This window comes from Anguilla rostrata, chromosome 6, assembly GCF_018555375.3.
Source record: "Anguilla rostrata isolate EN2019 chromosome 6, ASM1855537v3, whole genome shotgun sequence".
NCBI lineage: Eukaryota > Metazoa > Chordata > Actinopteri > Anguilliformes > Anguillidae > Anguilla > Anguilla rostrata.
This window is the reverse complement of record NC_057938.1, coordinates 46,814,349-46,835,951: the sequence shown is the minus strand read 5'-3', so window position 1 is coordinate 46,835,951 and position 21,603 is coordinate 46,814,349. Positions and strand designations below refer to the sequence as shown.

Below are 21,603 nucleotides of genomic sequence, written 5' to 3'. Positions count from 1 at the left end.
ACGTAATAAGTATAACAAGTTATGATATTGCATATAATCGTAAATTAATAGTCAATATGAAAATGATGCAATTACGCACTATGATCAGTAGTGGGAGCCTTTTAACCTAAAGTGACGCTCGCCATATGACTGTTCATAACACAACTTGGTCTCCACCAATGAAAAACTAGGCATTTCTAAAGACAGTTCCAAAAACCAATCATACTCCAGTTTTTGAGAACCGCCTTGCTCCAAGGCCAATGAAAGTTCAGTAGGACGAGTCCATCTGCTTGGTCGGGGGATGGTTCGGCTGCGTTGGCTTTCCTCCCAGCCAGATTTTGGTCTGGGAATTTCAATTTGAGATTTTGTTGGTTGGTTGGAGCACATTTTTACAAGCCCACGTAGCTAGCTAAAGAGAAGACCAGATTCTGCCCATCTTTCCTGCATCAGGTAGGACAGTCTGGTTAATTGATCGTTTACACATTGTAGCATTATAGAAATGATTAGACCTAGATTATTAGAACATGTTGCGTTGATTTCAGAACACTTGTGGGAAACCAATGCGAATGCTAACGCCAATGTTTGCTATCTAGCTATGAAGCTACGGTGGCTATCTGATGATAGTCTGCTAATATTGTCTGGTCTAAATTAACGTTACTTGGCAAGCGTTAACAATTTGGAATGAGATGGCTGGGGTTGCAGCATCTGTAAATTACAGCCATCTTATTAGAATGAGTCCATATTTTACATTGTTTTGATCCATTTTCATTAATTATGCATCTAGCAAAAATCATCGCTTGGTTCTAGCCCACCTTTTAAATGATTAGGGTGCAGTATGGAGGTAGCTAGCCAGCTAGTTTACTGTCCAGCTCACGATGAACTGGTTGATCGTGTTTTGCAAGCAGTATTATAAATCCACACAAAACCGTTAACTATGGGTGCGCTTATTCTTGTTCAGTTGAACTACCATTAGTAAACCTTACATTAGAGAGCTCAACTCCTGTTTTGCAGATTTCTGGCTAGCAACTTGTAGACTGATGCCCTGTTTACAGCTAGACTAATCCCTCGATGTACAGCAGATAATTGATTAGATATTGTGGACAAAATGTTAGCTAGTTTCATAGCTGGCATTTTATTTGTTTTGCATCGTTGGTACGTTTACAATTGCATTTCTGAATTAATCTGATGAGTAGATAGCTCGCTAGTTATGTTTACTAACGACATTAACTGACTATCGAACGTGATGCACATACTTGGATAACGTTAGCTTGTATCCTACATTTAAATGCCCGTGCGTTCTGTAACGAGTGTGCTGTGAGCCAATCCCTCGACTGGTGGATTTACAGATTTTTGGATCTCGTGAGCAGTGGATTCGATGTTTCTGCTTGTTCTGGTGCGCACTCGTTGTATTTTAACAACCAAGCCATCCCCGAATTAATAAATATCCACGCGACCCACATGCATGTATGCATGCAGGCTGCAGTAGTGGGTTTGAACTTGCCTTACATTACGGTATTTTGCTATCTGGGTGCTATTGCTCGGGTATTCAAACTACTGTGCTGATATTTGCTAATTTGTTGTGGCTAATTGCGACCTACCAATTGCATGTTTCATGTGAAATTATGCATTTCAAAACGACAGCTTTTAATTACATGTTTGGACATTTAAAATATATCTGTTCGTTAGTGAACGTCAGCTATCTGACATGATCAATTAGTTAGATTAGCATTTGTTTAGTCGCAAGTTAATTTATAAAACGTTCTGGCTAAGTTAGGTAGTGTAGCCCATGGTGTAGCCTGTGTCTGTCCGGCGTAATTGTATTTTTGAATGACTGGAAAAACTCGACGCCATTTTACTCACAGCGGTCCATACTACAGTGCTGCTGACTGTGATTTAGTTGACCTAGTCAGCCTAACCGCAATACTTTCAGAGTAGTTACGTTAGCTGTGTATCTGACAGTAACCTACGTGCTAGCTTCCAAAACAATTTCGCATTTTAAAATAACATTGCATAAGGAAATGCTGGGTTATGTGAAGGCTATGTGGCTAGCAACGTATCTTTGCTAAAACATTGTGACGTTAGCGCACATAAACGTAATTCGTTTGCTTGGCTATCATTTATTTAGTTAGCCCTTTGACTATTCAAATAGGAGCACCATTTAACCAACACTATAATATTCTATTTATTTGATTTTGGAAAGATTACAGATTATATTTACGTATGTTTCGATTAATACATATTGGTTCACTATAGCTAACGTTATAACGGTGCCTACCAAACGATTGTTGAGCGGTAAACTTTCACAGGTAACACGACTCGGAAACGGGTTGCAGTACGCTCTCCAATCTGGTTAAGAAAGTAAAATATTTACAGCTGTTAAATATCGAATTATATTTAAAATCCACGAATCATTTAACGTTTGCATTGTATTATGGAGGAGACTACGGTTGCATTACTGTTTGTCTTACAGCTGTGTTTACATTTATGGAGTGGGCATGCCTTGAGCCTTCAGGCACTCTGTACAGCGAGCTAACTTGATGGCAACGAGATTTGCAACATTTCAACTAGAAGCGTAATTTGACCCGTGGGTTCTCTGGGAAAATCATCAATTTCCTTGAAACTCAATACAGTGTTAAAACCCATTTAAGGCATTTCAGTTGTTTTTTCATAGGTACACTTCTGAAGTTTCTGGAGACTATTCATTATCAATAAAATTCCAGATATGTGATTCAGAAGTGGAAAAGTATGGGAATGATACAAATTGGAAAACCCATCTTTGTTGTAGACTTTAAATGTCTGCCTATTCAGTGTCCTAATACCTCCTCCAGATGGTCTTTCATGTCTGAACATTTATGGAAAGTGTTTTTTTGTGCGTATTCCACCACTTGTGGTTTGTGCATAGCATGCCATCAATTTTAACTGTTTTAGGATGTGTTTCTGTTGTTTTATTGAAATTTGTCTGTCATATTTGTAGAAGATCATGAGGAGGGCTGACAGATGGTCAGAGCTCAGAGGAAAGCCTCGCTTGCAGACACCCAAATGGGTGAACAGAGCCATATTGGAATGGATCCAACTGTAATTAAAACCCCAAAACCTCTCCCAAAGCGTAACTATAGTCTCAGCCCCCCTTAAGCAATACTATAATCCTGTGTTGTTCAGGTCAGCAGTTCAGCATTGTTTTAGGGCCAGGGGTAGAAAAAGTTTAGGCTACATGATCAGTTTACACTTGTTGGTGAAATGGTCTCTCTGTCTTCAATTAAGCCTTATGTTTGCTTGTTTAAGTCATCTTGTCTTTTAAAGAAATACCCATTAATGGGATCAGAAATAAACTAAAGCCTTGTTTTGAGGTTCATGTGTTTTTTTATTTGCAATCTTATACTGTGAGGCACAAAGATGGGTAATCCAATTTAGTGCCAAAGGTAAATTTACACCAAATCCTGACAGGATATAGCTAGTTACACCAAATCCTGACAGGATAGAGTATGGACTAAGTGACTGGGCATGCATTGTTCATATCTTTTTCTACATGTATTCTGGAACCTTCTGCAGACTTGGTACTGTCAATGATTGTCAAGTGAAACTCAAATCTGATCAGTCACTGAAGATAGCCTAGTTGTTAAATAAAATGACCTGTGTAAGGAATCTAACCTTTGTTGCTTTCTATGAGTTTGAAGCCATCTTCAGATTGGTAACTTGTTCAGAATTTTTAAGCGAGTAATAGCCTACAACTTGGTTGCTTGAAATAGGCTATATAGCTTAGTCGGTATTTTGCATTAACCGTATCTTATTAAGCCAAAGTATTATTTACTATTCAGAAGTTGTCAACTTTTTGGTATGCCTGCCTCATGCATTTAAATAATATGCATAATGATTAGGCTATCATTCTCATAATTTTTACGAAGTCCTGGAAAATGAACATGTTTATGCTATTTAGCAAGTTGTTCAGTCCAACAGGTATGATACATTCTCTGTAGTGTAACAGTGGACAGAAGTAAAAAATAAAAAAAACTTCTCATGACTCAGTACTTTCACATGCCAGAGGTTCATTGTGAGTTTGTAGGGTTGTGGAAACCAATATAGTGCCCCATTGTGGCTCACTGCATTAGTATAGCTAACGAGTGTTCATTCATTGTTTTTGCAGTCACTTCCTATTCTAATTATAGGATTTTGTGAAATGGTAGTCTGTACTTGCACTATGACAATTGGCTCCCCCAAAACAAAATGCAGGTGCTCTTTTTTTTTTTTTTTTTTACTGTGCAGGATATAACCCTTTGGGGGGGAAGGGTTACAGCATGCTTTAATGTCCACTCCACCTGCTGTGAAATGTAATTTCAGCCTTGCAGCCATACCAGATTAAGGCTCTGAGATTGATGTCAGGATTAGATGAGGAAGTAAAGATGAAAACAAGTTCAAATGTTTGTATTTTACTGTTGGGAGATCTGATATTGGCCTTTGACTCATAATATTTAAAACTGCCTATATTCATGCAAAGTCTTTGTTTTATGCAACTGGTTAATACATTGTGCTTGTTGAACATGTGGCAGAATTCATTGGCTTGTTGAACATGTGGCAGAAAACCACTACAAAAACGATTTTGTCATATGTTCTATTTTGCTAGTTATCAGTTTACAAACCTGATTTGCGGGGTTTTTTTTGTCTATTTAGGGTAAATATTTCTGGTGGTGTATTTCTGCTGGGCGTTGAACTAGGCCAGTTTCTTCTCAAGCTGACCTTCAAACTCAGAAGTACTTGAATATGTGGCCTTGATTTATAAAGGTGATTATAGCATTGTGAGAGATGAGCTTTGTGGATCTCAGGGTGTTTCTACCGACTAGTTTAGGGTGTCATCCCGGTCGAGTGCAGTAGCTATCCCCACTGGCTGTAGCAGACACCACGATGCAATTGGTCCCCAGCAATTCTGTGATGGGCAACTGTCAGAAATTCTGAGACCTACATTTACTGCAGGCATATAGTTTTCTCTAAATGAAGTTGGAAAAATGTCTTTAAATGAAGTAGGGGTCATAGTTCAACCATTAACAAACTTAAAAATTGTTAGTATTATAAATTGAAGACACTTTCCTGAGTAGATGTTTGAGTAAAAACTTTGTCTGCGGTCGAATCTGTCCTAAGACTCCACTCCTGTTCCTGTTTAAATGTAGCCTAATCGCACCAGACGACATGTAAGGGCATGGTTTCTCTACAGTATGCCCTCATTGCATTATATACCATTTTGTGTTTGCACTGATGACTTGAAGGCTCTGACTTTGAAGGGATTAGTCATTCCCTTGGATATGAAAATCATGTAGACCTGAGAATACTTGAATGTAGTCCCACAATTAACTTTGGCGAAAGAACAGTTCCTCATTTTTGGTTAGGCTCTTTGCCTTACATTAGATTTATGAAAAATATAGGCTATAGTTTTTCATGCAGATCTGCCGTAAGAAATAAAAATTCATTGGCTTCAATTAAAAAACAATTTTTTTTTTTAAATCTGAAAGATTGTTTTCAGTTGTAGCAGCCAGTTGTAACAAAATATCAGTGCAGATTAAAAGTTGGGGGAGAGTTTCTATAATTTGCAAGGATTTCGCAATGTCATTTGATCTCCCGCTGCATTTTCGGTTGTAACTAGCTGCTTTTTGACATGTCCTGCCCCCCCCCCCCCCCCCCCCCGAGTCGGGAGCGCACCATGGGGAAGATTGCCTAACCATTCGGAAGGCTTGTGGGAACATCCCGCTTTGGAGCGCGGCGCCACTTCCTCCCGGCGAACGCTGCGCTCGCTGAACGGTCGACACGTCAGCAGGGTTCAAGTGGAACCGTTCCTGAAACTCGACCTCAAGCCCGGCGAACATAACATCCCCTCGCTTGGCATCCTGTTCCCCACATGCCACCCCCTGCCCGCCGTATATTCGGACAACTTCGGAAACCACAGGCGTGTGTGCAAGCCGGCAACCCAGGGAATTGTGTCATCGACCCTGTCAGCTGCATCGGACGTCAGTCAGGGTTATGTCTGCAGACATATTAAGAGCCGGTCTTCTTCGTTAAAGAAAAACGTCAATGTAAATTTAGTGAGTGCTTATTGATGACTTGACGGCAGGGCGTGGCATAGAAGGGAAATGGCTTGTGTGGGTCATGTTGTCCTGCTGTAAGTCCTTTACAGTACATTGATTAATAAAATGGTGGCATGCATGTTTTTAATTGCTCGCTATTGAACTGCACATCCAGACACTGAGTCTTGACTGCAGTGATGCACAGTTGTAACATGGCCTCGCAGTATTGCGTTTTTCCTCATATGCAGCAGGGCTTGTACAAATATTATTTTTACTAGTCCTTCTTTTGTTTTTCATTGTCACATTTTAAAAAGAATCAGTGAGCTTTATGAATTGGTGTTGTACCATAGGATTTTAGTGAATCTGAAAAGCATAAATGTGTGAAGGAAACTTGTTGTTCTGTACAGACTAATTTAAAATCAGCCTTTTTATTCCTGGATGTCATCAAGACATCCAGTTTAACACAGGGGCCTTGTAATTGTTCTTTTACGAGCCAGGCCTTTTCTTCAGCCATCTAAAGAGAACTGTGGTCCCCTACAAAGGAATCTAAGGGAACCCCTTTTTAAAATTTGAACTAGGGTAACTGAATATGGGTGTTGCCAAGGAATTTGTTTTACAACAATGTCAAAACATTGGAAATTTTGAGAATTTATCTTTGCTGAATACTAATGAATCGAGAGAGATTACCATTGACAGCATATTCCTAATTTTTCAATCATGAATAATGTGATTGACTGTCACATTGTTGCTTTGGTGCATATTAGCTGCCTAGAATCAGGTGTGCCAAATTATGATTGGCATGAGAGCCTACTGGATGGTAGATCTCCAGGGGCAGGGCAGTCCTGATCTATGTCTTTAAATATATTGTTAACACTAAGCTATGGTTAAGTATGTATACAGTCAGTTGGAAATAAAGAAAAATAACATCTGAATAGAATATAATATTTTCTTTTAAAAAATTAAGTACACCGGGTTTAAAGTGCTTTTGTCATTACAGTATGTAAGAGTGGGGTGGGAAGAAAACACAGTCAGCAATTTCCCAGTTAGTATCCAGCTTTGAAATGGATAGGATGAGGAAGAAACATTGCCCTGGGACTTATGTGCCAAAGGTTTGGACTTTTGCCAAATATAGTTAAAAAGAGATTATCTGCGGGAGTCCAATTTGGCTGAGAAGGCTTTCAGTGACAGGCATAGAAGAAATAATTTGGATCAAGAACTTGTCTACAGTTGTAAGCTGTGGAATCGTTTATTAACTTGTTCTCTACCTGCCAAAGACGTAGGGGAAAATAAACTCCCAGCGTTTCAATATTTCTGCTATTTTTCTGCAATGGGGATTTGTTCAACATGCAGTTTTGGGTCTGGATTATGCATCCCACAGTCTCTACAGTAACATTCATTCAGGTTTATATGTGTGCACTGTGATGTTAAACAGCTTTGTGATGCAACTGCCAGATTGTGAAATGATGTGGATGTTTATGGCACAAAGTTACCAAAATGTTGGAAATTTTCTATAGCGTCAGTTTTGGAGCTTGTCTACGATTCCAGCACGGAAAATGGAAGCTCATCAAAATAATAATTTCGGAATCATGATTGAACAAAAAAACTTCCAGTTGAACGTAAAGAACCACATTCTTTCAGTGGAATATCATATCAGAATACTGTGTGACCTCTGTTATAAATAGTCCTCTCAGACTGAATTAGCCTAACCCACATTGCATGGCACAGTTGGTTCCATTTTGTTCTAGTTTTAAAAAAAGGTGTTGTCTTTGAACTAGATACAGTCATTTTTCATTCCAAATCCCTTTTTAATGAACTAGGCCTATATGCGGAAAATGAGTTCGGTACAGACTTCAGTTTCAATCAGGAAGCCATCGAGCGGCCGGGCCTCTTTTTTTCTCCAGCGTCGTCTTCGCTGTGCGTTTGGCCTACATTTACAGTTCGCTGGGGAGGGGGTTGTTGAGGAGAGAGAGAGAGAGAGAAAGAAAGAAAGAAAGAGAGGGCGAGGGGTCGCGCAGGATGACGGACGGTGATAAAAAAAAAAGGCCGGGCTGTAAAAACAAGATGAGCGCTCGCTGCTCGTTCCTGGTTGCCCGGGGGACGGGCGCTGGAAGGTGCGAGAATGCCTCGCGCCGGGTCCCACTGTTCCCATCAGGAAATTGTCCGAGGTGGAGGTTTCCGCCTCCGCGGCCCAGAGCGAGTAATCGGGCCGGGGCTTTTGTCCAACCAGCTGAGGGTTTTCCTCCCTTGCCCCCTTCTGAAAAGTGGCGGTCCGCCGCTGAATACTAATAGGCGAAGCGCTCACAGACGGTCTTGTTCCCCCCCCTAACCCATTACCAGCGGTGACGGGGGTGCGATCCTCCCGCGTCTCATCCGCCATTAGCAGATCCCTCCGTCAACTTAAGCGGGCCGCAGCCTCTAATCATCTCCGTGGGGCGGGCTCTCGTCTTGAACCTCCATTTAGCCCCGGTGAAAAGGGGCGCTTGACTGCTTTCATTACCTTAAAGGCTGAGTGGGATTCAGTCGCGAGGGTCTCCGCGAAGAGGGAGGGGCTGTTGGGGAATTTAAATAGCACTTGTCATCAAAGGAAAAGCTTTTAGCGCTTCCCCCCCCCCCCCCCCAGAAGTCTTTTCCAGCTAAACGTTTTTTCCTGTACCGATAATGATGGCGAATAAAATGTAACTGCGTTGAAAAGTGTTTATTCACAACACCGCCATTTAAGTTTATATAAACAAGTAGGCTATGAATGGGGGAATGCGATGAAGCTGGTGTTAACGTGCTTTGATGGAGGCCCCCGTTGGGGGAAAGGTCAATGTTCGGAGGAGGAACACGAGGCAGGAGGATGGGAATTAAGAATGGGATCGGCCGCGGCACAGAGGAAACGACTGCGTCTGAATGGGAAGGAAGGAGCGTGTCACCACGGCAGACTTCCTGTCCCCCCTAACCCCCCCGCCTTCCCCCCCCCGTTCAGCGGGCCAGAGTTCAGGAGCTGTTTGTGTCGGGTTGCAGGAGGTGCAGATGGCCCCTTCATGGGAACGTAAACACAGGCCCTGTCGCCCGCGCCCCGAGGCCAGCGGGCCCGGTGTGCCCTGTGCCCCGTGCCAAAATCGGGAGGGTCTTTCGAGGACTGCCGCGGATGGATCCGCGCTCGTTGGAAACGTGGTCCTGCTTTTTGGAGCTCGTGGCTCGACTGTCATCGGGCTAATCAGAAAGCTGATGAAAGCCATGGTCGCATATGGTCAGTCCTGGTCCTGGTTCACAAACCAAAGTCCGTCTGAACAACACTCGGCTCGGGAGGAGCCTTCATGAGCCAGGTGGAAATCGGCTCTCTTTCAGAAGAATGTCAGTATTTTTTTTTAGCGTTTTAAATTGTTCCCACAATTTATTTCGCCTTTTCTTTGGACATTGTGTGCACAAGGTGTGTGCTATAATGGCTCAAATGCTGTGGTTTGCGCTCAAGTGCAGCGAAGCCGCTCGTTTAGACACCCAGGGGCACGTTTGTGTTAGGATTCGCAACGAGCGGCCGGGAGCAGGCCTCGCTCGCTGCGAGTGCTGACACGGCGCCGTTTCCACGGCAACCCCCGAGCACCTGAGCAGCAGCGGCGGCAGCCGGCGCCCGTGCCGGCTCCACGTGACCGAGGGCGTGCACGCCCGGCCGAGCGGTTATGAGCGATCGAATTATTCGCATTCGGAAAAACACGCTGCCTTTTCAGCGGGAATAAAAGGGGGAGGGGGGAAGGGGCGGCCATTTAGGGATCAGCCGGGGGTCTGCAGCCGCTTAAATACACTGGCGCCCTCTATATTAAATACAGTACGCGCTTGTGTTCGTCACGCTTCCCCCTTGCACGACGCCTTTTTTTTGTCGCGTTCGGGTTGCCTACGGGCAGCTCTTCTTTATGTTTCATGTCCCCGGCGTGCTGAGAGAAAAGGCGAGGACACGGGGGCTTGGCCGAGGAACAGCCTCTCTCTACGCAGGCCGAGCCCCCCAAACGTACAGCCACGGGCTGCGTTTCCTGCAGTGCGGTTCAGAAGCAGCGCTGATGCTGCGATTTGGAGGCAGCGCCCGTAGACTCATTCAGCGTTTCTTACCCCCTGCCTCCCTCTTAAATGAATAAATCATGGCTGTAGTACCACACTGGGCACAAGCTCCGCTCTCTCGCTCTCTCTCTCTCTCTCTCTCTCTCACCAAACCCCCCCCCCCCCCCCCCCCACAGGTCTTTGTTTATCCAGGGCCCTGCAGCCGCAAATAGACACCGGATCACATGATGTCACGGCACAGGCTTTGCAGCCGAGCGCAGATCAGCGCTTTGCATCCCTGCCTTTTGTAATCCCGTAATCCACCGTTTAATGCCAGAGGAGTGAATTTCCAGCGTTTGAATACAGACTATTTTGACACCAAAAAAAATAAATAAATACGAAATCCGTCTCAGCGCGCGACAGATGGCGACGTTAAAACGAGGATTATGGACGCCTTGTTTTTATTTTTCTATTCAGGTGAAAGATTTTTTTCCCCCCTATTTGTTTTGTTTTGTTTGACCTAAACTAGGGCAGCTTAACCAACAGGGTTTGCCATTCTACAATTTGCGCAGGGCGCCTATTTCTATGGTTACTGTACCCCCCTGCTCTCCGTACTGTACTAGAGGATGTTTTTCTCTCAGACCTGGACAGTGTCTGCAAATTAGAGCCACTGCTTTGTCAGCCCCACACTGTGGGCTTTGCGTGACCAGGAAGGTCATTCTTTGTTGGATTAGACTAAATTGAATCTGAAATTGTCAACATAACGGATATCACTGAGTTCTTATTGAGTTTTATTTGGAAAACACGGCTCCATGGTAACATTATTTTTTCCCAAGGAGCACATGTGCCCCATAGTTTAGGAGCACACTAATGCATTCAAACTAGCGGATGTGCTTCTAAATTATTCTTACAGTTAGCACACACCAATTTTCATGAGCAAATTTTCCTGAAATGTACTCATATGGCTTTGTATTTTATAATGCAAAAATATTGTTGCATCAGAATTGTGAATGGTCTTCTAATATTTAATTAAACTAAAGGGTTAGGTATGGGTTAACAAAGTAGGTATGTGTTAGGTATAGGGTAATGATATGAAAGGGTTAGGTATGTGTTAATGAAATAAAAGGGTTAGGTATGTGTTAATGAAATGAAAGGGTGAGGTATTGGTTACTGAAATGAAAGGGTGAGGTATATGGTTAAGTCAGCAGGTAGTCCTCTCTATGGGACGTGGGTGGGAGAGAGCAGTCCCAGCCCCGTGCTGGAGCAGTACCTCTGGCAGCCCGCACGCGCTGCAGCCCCTCGGGACCCCCGGGCTCCATAACGAGGGCGGGGTCCGCACGGTTCCACACAGCGCAGATGTGTTCCCTCAGGGGTCCGCTCGGGGCCCGGCCCGCCCTTTCAGCCGAGCCCATGGACATCACGATCCTATGACATCAGCTGAGAGGGTCCAGGCTTAATACACAATAACAGCACCCCCTCTATTCCGCTGCCATCAGGATTAATGGTTTGGGGAGCGGTTTGTCTTTCTCCTGCCGTCTCCATGCCTTGTGTTCTGTCTGTCTGGTCAACATTGTAATTTTTATATCAGGTACATACTATATGAATGTTGACTTGTAGGAATCTGGCATATTTGGTCGAATTGCATTTATAATAGCTAGTTTATAAAACATATGTTAAATTTCGTAAGTATGTGGTGAAACTCAACTCCCCTTCCTTCTCCTGAGCCCATGTATTTTTGAGGCTCATTTCCATTGTTTTCTGAATTGGAATGCATGCCATGTGGCATTGGGCATCGCCCCGATCCCCGAGGAAATCCATCCTGTGGCGCGGAGGAGCGACAGGCGGCGCGGAGGCTAGCGTTCCCGCCGGCGGGGGACAGCCCCCTCGCCTCTCCGCACAGACGGGGAGCCCGAGGGGCTCCGGGAGAGAGGAGTAACAGATGCTCCGCGGGGCCATGGGGGGGGGGAGGTCACAGACAGGAAGCGTGCGGAGGTCCCGAAAAGTACAGCTCCAGTTACGACACCGGAGGGCCACGCCTCTCCGGTACCCGGGGTCCGACTTGCGACCCGCTTCGCCCGTTAGCAGCAAGCGGAGACTCGCCTGAATGAAAACACACTAATGGCGCTGCCATATTGGATTGCTGTGTGGAAATGGCAACCCTAGATCTGGAAAAGAGATCATAAGGGCGAGTCAGTGCGCCAAGCGAAGAAATTCCTTTAGGGCAGCAGAAATGGGGGCGCCCATGTCTAAGGCCCTGATTTATGAAGACCTTTAGCATGTGCAAAACGTTTTAGCGCACACAAAACTAATAACACGGCCAATGATTGGTCACGGTATTTGTTTTGCACCAATCATTGGTTGTGTTGTTCTTTTTCCATGTGCTAAAATGCTTTGCACATGCTAAAGGTATTAGCAAATCAGGCCCTTACTGAATTATTTAGTGAATAGAGACGATACCATCATAAATAGCTTTTTACTTGTAGATAAAATGCACAAGATTAGTTGACGCGTTTCATGATGTGCCCTAATGCACCAGATGTGGTCATTGGAGTGAATGGACTGCATTAGCTCCATTGCAGCCCTGGCCTCTCCTGTGACTTCCATGGCAATGGTAGCGCAGTGCACTGGAATACGCTAACGACTGCTCCAGGGGGTTATGGGAGGTCCCAGCCACCCAGGAGGGGGAGTCTGGGCTTTGATGAGCATGTAGGGTCAGTCCAGCGGCTTGCATGTCTGGTCTTGGGGAGGATCCTAGCAGTTTGCTTGGTGACAGTGATTGATCTCCCCACATTGTTCACATAGAATCTGTAGGTCGTTGTAGCAGAGAGTGAATTGGTTTTGCTGCCCCAGCGATGGACATGGACTATGGGAAGAATTCATAGACGACAAAGCGGATTCACTATCAACCACGTTATTGACATTTGGTCAACAGAGCTGGAGTCAGAAGGGGTGTACCAGCACATAAAGGATGTATTTTATATTTCGTGGTCACTACACTCCAAATTACTGTTGACCATTATTAGGCCTATATTACCAGATAATTGAAAACAGAATGAGGGGTTTTAAATTAAAATAAATCATCAGTAATTGTAAATTTGACAGGCTAAAGTATCTGCGGTTCTCTTTAGCTTTAATCTTCTACTTCAAAAGAAGACTGTCGAGCAGCTTCCTAGTCCAAATCAGCAATGAACATTAGGAAGGAGCGTTCATTTTCTGGACTGAAGGGCGGTCTGTCAGAACAGATGGGGGTGTGGAATGTGGCCTCAGATTGGCCTTTCAGGATGAAGGTGTGTTGTGTGCTGTAAATTCAGATGAAGCCCTGGCAACAGCATTAGATTCCATTGTGTTTCTTGTGCACCTTTTATTTATTGAGAAAACGCTCTCCCATTGGCTAATCCATTGAACAGTTTATCTCTGGGAAAGGTGAACTTGCTCAACGACCTTTTTATATACTTTGCAGTTTCCTTGTTTGAAAAACAAAAAACTAGTCACCAGTTTTGTGGCTGAACTTGAAACCTGTGAAGGCGTAGCTTAGACTATTTAGTAATTTATTACACCGCCAAATTAATTTTGGCATCATCTCAGTGATATAAAATGACAGACTGTGTCATGTTTGTGTGGAACTCTTTGCAGAAGCAGTTCTCTGTGCTGCGGTGGGCGGTGGCTGTAGGTGTTAGCAGCTCTTGTTATTTTGGATGCTTCCTAGCGCGCAGAGTCTCGAGGGATGCCGGTTCAAACCCCGCCCGCCTGCTCTCTGGCGGTTTGCGCACCTCTCGAGTGGCGACCCCTTTTGTTACCGCTGAGGTAACAGAGCCGCGCCGGCGACCGGGAGCTCGCCGTCGCCATAGCGATTCCTCGGAGGCGCCAGATGGAGTATGCGATGTTTACGACGGGGAAAGTCTACCCCGCCGTAGATTGAATTAACCCTCGCTGGCGGTGCGCGAGTGGTCGCTAGTTCCCTGTTCCCACAATAAAAGCAGGGCGGTGGTGCACATGCTCACTGCGGTGAAGGTACCTCAGGAAAAGGTAAAGCTCTGTGGAAACGCCCCGAAGATTTTTGAAGTCTCGGGTGCACCCGTTTCTTATCAGGCCAGTCAATGATGGCCTGTGAGCCCGGGCACTGTAGGGGACCAGGGGAAAACAATGTCCCCATTGACGCTCCCCTCTTGTTCTCGAATGTATAGAAAGCGCAGGGGGACATTTGTCATGTCAGTGGATGGAGGGGGCGCTAGCTCTGCCTCTGTACCGTCCTCAGTTTGGAACCCTTGCGGTTAGCGCCTCGGCTCTCGTGCCCCTCAAATGGCAGCATTGTCTCCGGCCTGACCTTAATAAAGGGATCCTTATGCCGCATTAGATACTGTTGTGAGGAGTTCAGGCAAAGGAGGGAAGAAAGGCCTCTGTGGCATCAAACCCAGGCAATTAAACCTTTTGTCAGCCTTCCCTTTTCATCCTGTAGGCGGCTGGAAATTCTTAGCAGTTTAATCCCGCTTCAACCCCTCCCCATCCTCCTCGCCGGAGGAGCAGACGACCGATGGCTTGCCCCCCCTCCCCAGCCTCACCTCTGTGGGGTGGGCGGCTTTGATCCCTCCGCTCAGGCACGTCCTGACAAGGTCCTCCCTACCCCAGGAGCAGATGTGCTTTTCTTATACCCCCTGCCCCCCCATTTTTACGAGCACCGAAAGCGCGTGGAGCCTGGCGTTCAGAGCGAACGGCTTCGGTGTCCGCGACTCTGCGGTACTGACCCGCCAAGACACGCGAGCTGCAGTACCGTTCCGCACCGCGGGTCGAATACCAGTCAAAAGTCGCGGAGTTCGCCATTGCGTCATTCACCGGCAGAAAGCTGAGTTTGGTGTTTTAAGGCCGTGTCTGAAGAGCGCTTTCGGTAGGCCGGAAAGGACGGTATGTAAAGAGCTCCTCAGAGGTGATGTTTTTATTAGAGCTGCTCTTTGTTTTTCCTGGCGAAGCTCTGGCTCGGCAGAGCAGAATGACCCATCAGAAGAGTTAAACTCCAGCAGCAGGGGCTCTGCTGTGTGTGTGGAGAGGGAGGGGGGAGGTGGGGGGGGGCACGGAACCCTCTGACGAAAGAGTCCTGCTGCAGACGGAGAGGGGAGGAGATGTGGAGTCTCCTTCCTCTGGTCACCTCTCTCATAGCTCGGAAGGTCCTTTCTCTTGGCAGGCTTGTAAGTTTGGGTGGGGTCTGCGCCTCTCAGCTGTGACTCTCTCTCGCTTACTCTCGTTCTCTTACGCTCCCTCTCTTTCTCTCTCACTCTCTCTCTTTCTCTGTCGCTCTCTCCTCTCTCCTTGCTCTCTCACTCTCCATATCTCACGCATACTCTCCCTCCCTCCCTCCCTCCCTCTCTCTGACTCTTTCCCTCTCTCACGTGTACTCTCCCTCCCCATCTCTCCCCCTCTCTCTCTCTCTCCCTGGCTCTCTCTCTCTCTCTCTCTCTGTGTGGGGAGGCTGCCTGGCTGTGTAATGACAGCATAGTGCGACAGGAGCCCGATCGGCGGGAGGACCGCAGCAGAGCACGGAGCTGGCCAGAGAACGAGCGAGCGACCACGGTAGGCGTCCGCCCCGCCCCGCCCCGGCCGCGGAGCCCGGCGGCGGGTCACGGTCAGCGGCGCGGTTCGTCGGTTAGCGGGTTCAGACGATTTTTGGCTTGGCGTGACAAAGGCATGTTTTCAGGGCTCCATGCAGCATAAAACGGGATTCTCTGGGGTCACAGGACTGGACTCAGCTGAAGTACCAGAGAGCTTCTCTGTCAATAGAAAGATTCGATTTCAAAGAGCTAATGCAAATCGGGTCTACGTGTAATCTTTAGCCTTGTCAGATGAATTCCTCTGTGACTTGCAGCCTGGAATGCGCTGCATCTGCAGTTTGTTCCTCTTGTTTTGCTATATGCTCATGAAACATTAATGAGACCAGTGTGTGCAGTGTTCTTCTCATGCTAAGTGTCAGCGTCACGCTCATGAGCATCGACATGCAATCTGGAAGGGTGAAATGCAATGTCTAAGGGCGAAATTCCACATGTGGACAAGCACGTTTATTGACAATTGAGGATGTGACGGTTATGTGTTTGCATCCTTTGTGATTCTGAAACCCTGACACCTTTTCTGCAGAAGTTAAAAATTTTGGGTTATAGAGTAAGGCAAAAAAAAAATGAATTGAGATCTTGCAAAGATCTTAAAAATATTTGAAAAGCTAAAACTGAGTTGGTATCCCGCGTTCCGGTGATGAAGCAGGGAACCAAATTTAGCGTGAAACCAAGGCGACCCTTTGACGATGTTGTACCGCCTCCCTCTCCCCCGGCCCGTGTTTGTTTTAAGGGGGTAGGGGGGTCACGGCGCTGGGATCAGAAAGCCGGCACGTCCCGGACCCTTTGAAGCGTCCCCCCCTCTCGCTGTACCTCTCCGCGGGGTACAGACGCTAAGCATAACAGCGGCCATCGCTTCGGGACCGTGCTGGGGGCGAGGGGCCAGGGGCCGGGGGTCGGGGGCCAATTTGAGCTCCATTGTTTATTCCTGTCTCTGCTGGGGCTAAAACAGCAGATATTAATAGCTTCACATTCATATCGTATCTGCGATTAAGACCGCGGTTGAAAAACAGAGGTTTGGCGCATGTTCAGTTTGGTGCGTGGGTTCGCGGTCACGTATGCCGAAGTCTCGAGTGCGTGATTTGGCGCTGGTCTGCCGTCCCTTGTTTGCCTCCCATGGCTGAATCCTTCTTTATTGGATCATCAACAGATGGTGCAGCACAGATTACATAACGCGTGTCATAAACATTGGATTCGCTTTATGGTGAAACAAGCCTTTTAGGAAGGGGGGAAAAATGGCTTGGCTCGGCCTTACGGCCAGCCGGTAGGAAAATGAGATTTCCCTGTTTACCCTTTGGTTGATAGAAAGGGTTGTGTGCGCTACGTGTGGGGTGAGTGCTTGTGGAAGATGGCGGATAAGTCACCGGTGCTTGTGCAGCTGCTGCTCTGGGACGAAGGGCGGGTCCTTTATTGGAGGGCCTGTAAGAGAGCGTAACGGGCTGTGGTTAGTGGGTAACTGGTCACCGTGAGTGTGTAACGGGCCGTAACGAGTGTGTAACAGGCCACAATGAGTGTGTAACGAGCCAGGGTGCTTGTGTAACGGGCCATGACAAGCGTGAAACGGGTCGCGTTGTGCCTGAAACAGGCCATGCTGGGTGTGTAACGGACCATGCTGAGTGTGTAACAGGTCATGCTGAGAGTGTACTGTGCCATGGTGTGCCTGAAATGGGCCATGTTGGGTGTGTAGCAGGACACATTGAGTGTCTAATGGATTACATTGGGTTTGTAGCAGAACATGTTGAGTGTAAAATGGGCTATGTTGGGTGTGTAGCAGGACACGTTGAGTGTCAAATGGGCCATGTTGGGTGTTTATTAGGAGACGTTGAGTGTCAAATGGACCACATTGGGTGTTTAGTGGGACATGTTGAGTGCCAAATGGGCCATGTTGGGTGTGTAGTAGGACACATTGAGTGTAAAACGGGCCACGGTGAGTGAAACGGGCCCCAGACTCATGCTGGCTCAGGATCCAAGTGTGAGCGAAATGGGTCGTGTTTAACTGGGGCCCTACTGTAGACTGTAGGCTGGAATTGCAACATTGCCTCATTGTGACAATTGTGTACAGGGGGAGAAAGCAGCTGCTTCTCATTGGGGGACTGTATCAGTAAGGCTCTGGTACATGGACTGGCTATAACAGCAGTGCAGATGGACCCAGCAGAGCAGGGAGCTGAGATTCTGTTTGGCTCTGGGGTCCACACTAATGCTTCCCAAAAAAAGCCAGAACCTACTAATGGCTCCAGGAAGGGTTTGAGGATGCCTTGATCTTAAGATTACATTAAAAATGACTGTGTAATGCACTTTCCTTTGACATTCAACAGGTCACATTAAGCTCTCCCCCTGGAGCATGCGCTGCAGTAGCTGCCTTGTTTGAACCCATGTCAGGCAGCATGTTGATTAAGGGGTTGCCTTCAGAGAAAGCGTTCCCTATGTGAGATCAGGAAGTTTAGGAGAGCGCTCGAACTGGGCTGAGACTGAGCAGCAGCGTCTCAGTGTGACTGAGCAGCGTCTCACAGTGTGGCCGGTCCGCACGCTCAGTCAGCCTGTCGCCGAGGCCCGCTCCCCCGGCTTGTTTGTCTTCCGAGCCGTCTTCCGCCCCGGCGGAGCTCCCAGGGGCCCCCCCAAGGGCCACATCCGGCAGCAGACGCGGCGCAGATGTTCCCCCAGCTCCCGTCTCCCACGGACCTCGGGGGCAGCCCCCCCCTCCGCCGGCCCGCCAGCCGGTGGAAACGGGCGCTTAGTCGAGCTCAGAGCGGACTGAACCGAAGGTGTTCTTCTTGGGCCAGATTGCAGAGAGGTTACCGCAAGGATACTCCTCCCCTCATTAATATGCCTAATCACCTTAGCGTGAGCTAATCGCCCTTCATGTCCACACGCCTTCCGAGTATTTTTTTAATGTGTGCATCTGTGTACGTCATACATGTTCATACATATTTATGTAGGCTACATCATGCATGTAAATGTGCACACGTGTCCAAGACTTTCAGCATGTCAGCCTGGCCCTTATCATTAATCTCTGTAAAACATGCAGCGATCCTTTCTTGAGTAATTGTAGCTGTCCTGTTACTCATTAAAAAAAGCTACGTTTTAAGTGAAATGTTGCCAAAAGCCTCCAAAGACAGGACATTGATCGGCCCTAACGATGACATCAGCCTACCGCTGCTTACGGCCCCTCTGCCCCTTTGCGACCCCTGAGGGGTCACTCTAAGCCTTGACCTGATCAATCTGCGCGTTCATGGCTGAGCGGAATCTCTCTGTCTTTCTCTCAGGGGTGTCAGAATGCTCTCATTACTCAGGGCAGGTTTTTTGGGGGGTCGGTGGGAGCCCTCTATGAACTTGTGATGCGTGGTGACGGCAGGTGTGTTGCGTCTGCCCCGCCCACCCGCCCCCCAGCGCTTGCTGATATGAGCCTCTTACAGCAAAGAGGATCTGAAAGCATGAGAACGCGGGGAGGCCATTTTGTAGCGCCTGGATGCTGATTGGCTTTGACAGGCTGTGCTGTCTCGCGTACTCCCAACTGCTAGCTCCGCAGTTATGGGGATTTAGCCCGCGGTTCGCGGCGACGGCCTCGTCATGATACTGAATGGCTGACTTCACTCTTCTGCTGGGTCGGGGGAGAGTGCAGTTTTGTTGTTTCATCGTTGGAGCACACCCACCCCCACCCTCTCCTCACTCTTGAAAAAAAAAATTTTTTTTTTAAAGACATACTCTTTGAATGGTATCATAAAACACTTTATATTTCTTACATGCTCCCCCCACCCCCAGCATCCATGTAAAATTTTTTGGTTAAATACCTAAATGTTTACGTGCAAGTGTAGCTCTGGAACGATAAGGTTTCATGAGAGATGAAGTGAGAGTACATTTTTACGATGTGGAACTGTAACATAAAACATTGGCAGTGACAGTTTGGATTCCGAAACGTAGTTCCATTGTGTCCCGATGGCGGGAAACAGTGTTTTTTGTGCCTCTGGAGAAGTGAAATTGAGTGACCTTTTCCCACTCAGCCAATTCCGAGCGCTGATGTGCGCGGCGGCCGTGCCTGTGCCCCCGTTTATTTCTGTTTACCCCGAGCGGCCCGATGTTCCTTCGTGTGGAGTCTGGAGTCGGGCTTTTTGAATCCATCTTAACGGTCAGCTTAACCGGTTTGTTAATTCGATAAAGTCTGTGAGGAAGGCAGCTGTTCTTCATTACCGGAGGCCTGAATGGTCGCTGTTGTCAGGGAGCGCCAACCGTGCAGTTAACGCCGCAGCTTCAACGCAGTTTTTTACGTGTTGGTGAGTCCTCTTGCTACGCATTTGTGTGGCTAAGTTTGACGTGTTCATGCTGCGGTCAGAACGCCATTTTGAAAAGTCACCACAGATAACCTGAAGTAAGAAAAAAACCAGAATTTGTTAATTGTGGTTATTTTTCCAGAAGGGTCTGTCTGCATACTGCAGTGTTGTCTCCATATATGTTTATGTGGCTAAATCTGCTGTGTTCATAGAGCCGTTTAAAAATAGCTAAATAAATAAATAGCCACAGTGAACACGTACCCTGAAGTAAAAACGGGGGATGTGAAATGAGATATAAAATGCCTGTAAATACGTGTTCTGAACGCCCTTACAGTGAATGTGCATCTGCGTGTGGAAAGTCATTTTCCAACGCCGTCCTTTCCTGTCAGTCTGTTGGCTCTCCTCTAACCCTTCCTCAATTCTCTGGTGTAAGATTAAACATCACGTGACCAGCCTGTCCAGCCATGAAATGTGCATCCAAAAAAAAAAAATGGAATATAAAATGGATTCCCTCTCTGGAAACACTAAAGCACTCACGCAAGAGGGAGTGTTTTCTGCCATAATCCTCTAGCCTGTATGTAGCCTGGGATGGTCACAGATGAATGTGTGCTTTTACCCATATTGATTGGGAAAGCGGAGCGCTTCAGTGTTTCTCGCTGATGAATTTCCGAGTGTGTCCTGCCACCAGTGTGTAATTAAGCTGTAATTTCATCGTTATGCCTCTGTTTTCTTAAACAGCCACAGTACTGTACATATTTTTATTTGCATTTATCGCCCATTTTAGTTAGAACTCGCCCACCGAATCTGGTACCAAGACACAAATGTGTAGGTCTGCTTCCACGCATAGCCTGCACTGAGAACAGACAAAACTTGAATTGAAAAACTGAAAGACGTGAAAGAATTTAGGAGGAGTAAATATGCGACTCAGCGCATAGTTTAAAATGCCCTCTGTTTGTGCTCAGAACGAGGATGCCCCCGGCCAGTGTTTGAAAATCGCAGCTCATAGTTTGCGGTCCGACAGAGGTGCGTTTACTCATGGATTCTGCAGCTGAATGATTCTGGGCAAGAAGTCTCTGTACGGTGTTGGTCTGAAGAAACTGGCCGACTTCCTGTTCCATTCTGTATTGAACATTTTCTTTGTGAATTCATAGTACCACAACAACCTACAGGTCTGGAGTTTCAGCTTTGGCTGCATGGGTTGGGAATGTGATGTGCAGGAGCAAAGAATGTCAAATTTATGACTTTGCTCTGTTGAATATGCTGATTCACCTATTCAGTGTGCCCCTTGCTTCTAGGACTTGCTCTTTTCTGACATTGCATGTTGGGAAATGTAGTTCACGTCCAAACGTTTCTTCTGTGTAGTTCAAGGACGCTACATGATGTTTCTCGCAGTGAAACCAGGCTGCTTTCGCCCACTCCAGTTTCACACCAAGTGGTTGTGAAAAGCTTCTCAACGAGTTTCAGTCTGGAAACCAATACGCTTTGTGCGATGACAGATCTACAGCATAGACCCGCACCACTCAGATTTCATAATGGGCGTGTCTTCTCACGAACGTTGTATTTAACGCACAATTGTCGATCTCTGTCAGACATTCACTTCCCAGGGAAACTAAAACATTATTATGCAATAAAGCGGCTCGGCTTCCTTTTCTTTATTCCGCGTTGGCCTATGTCCCTCTCTCGGCTACAAAAGGAACTGTGGAG

General features: G+C 46.7%; 1 protein-coding gene across 18 annotated transcripts in view; it reads left to right on the top strand.

The window, feature by feature from the left end:
- The first annotated feature begins 263 nt into the window (after positions 1-263).
- Positions 264-21,603, top strand: part of epb41l2 (erythrocyte membrane protein band 4.1 like 2) — a 68,923-nt gene continuing 47,583 nt past the window's right edge. For 14 of the 18 annotated variants that reach the window (XM_064340083.1, XM_064340082.1, XM_064340077.1 and 11 more), the window contains exon 1: positions 268-429. The gene's annotated coding sequence lies outside the window, so the exon portion shown is untranslated. Of the gene's footprint in view, positions 430-15,198; positions 15,221-15,325; positions 15,603-21,603 lie in introns of those variants that run through there. The other 4 variants (XM_064340087.1, XM_064340075.1, XM_064340070.1 and 1 more) reach the window with 4 other exon arrangements.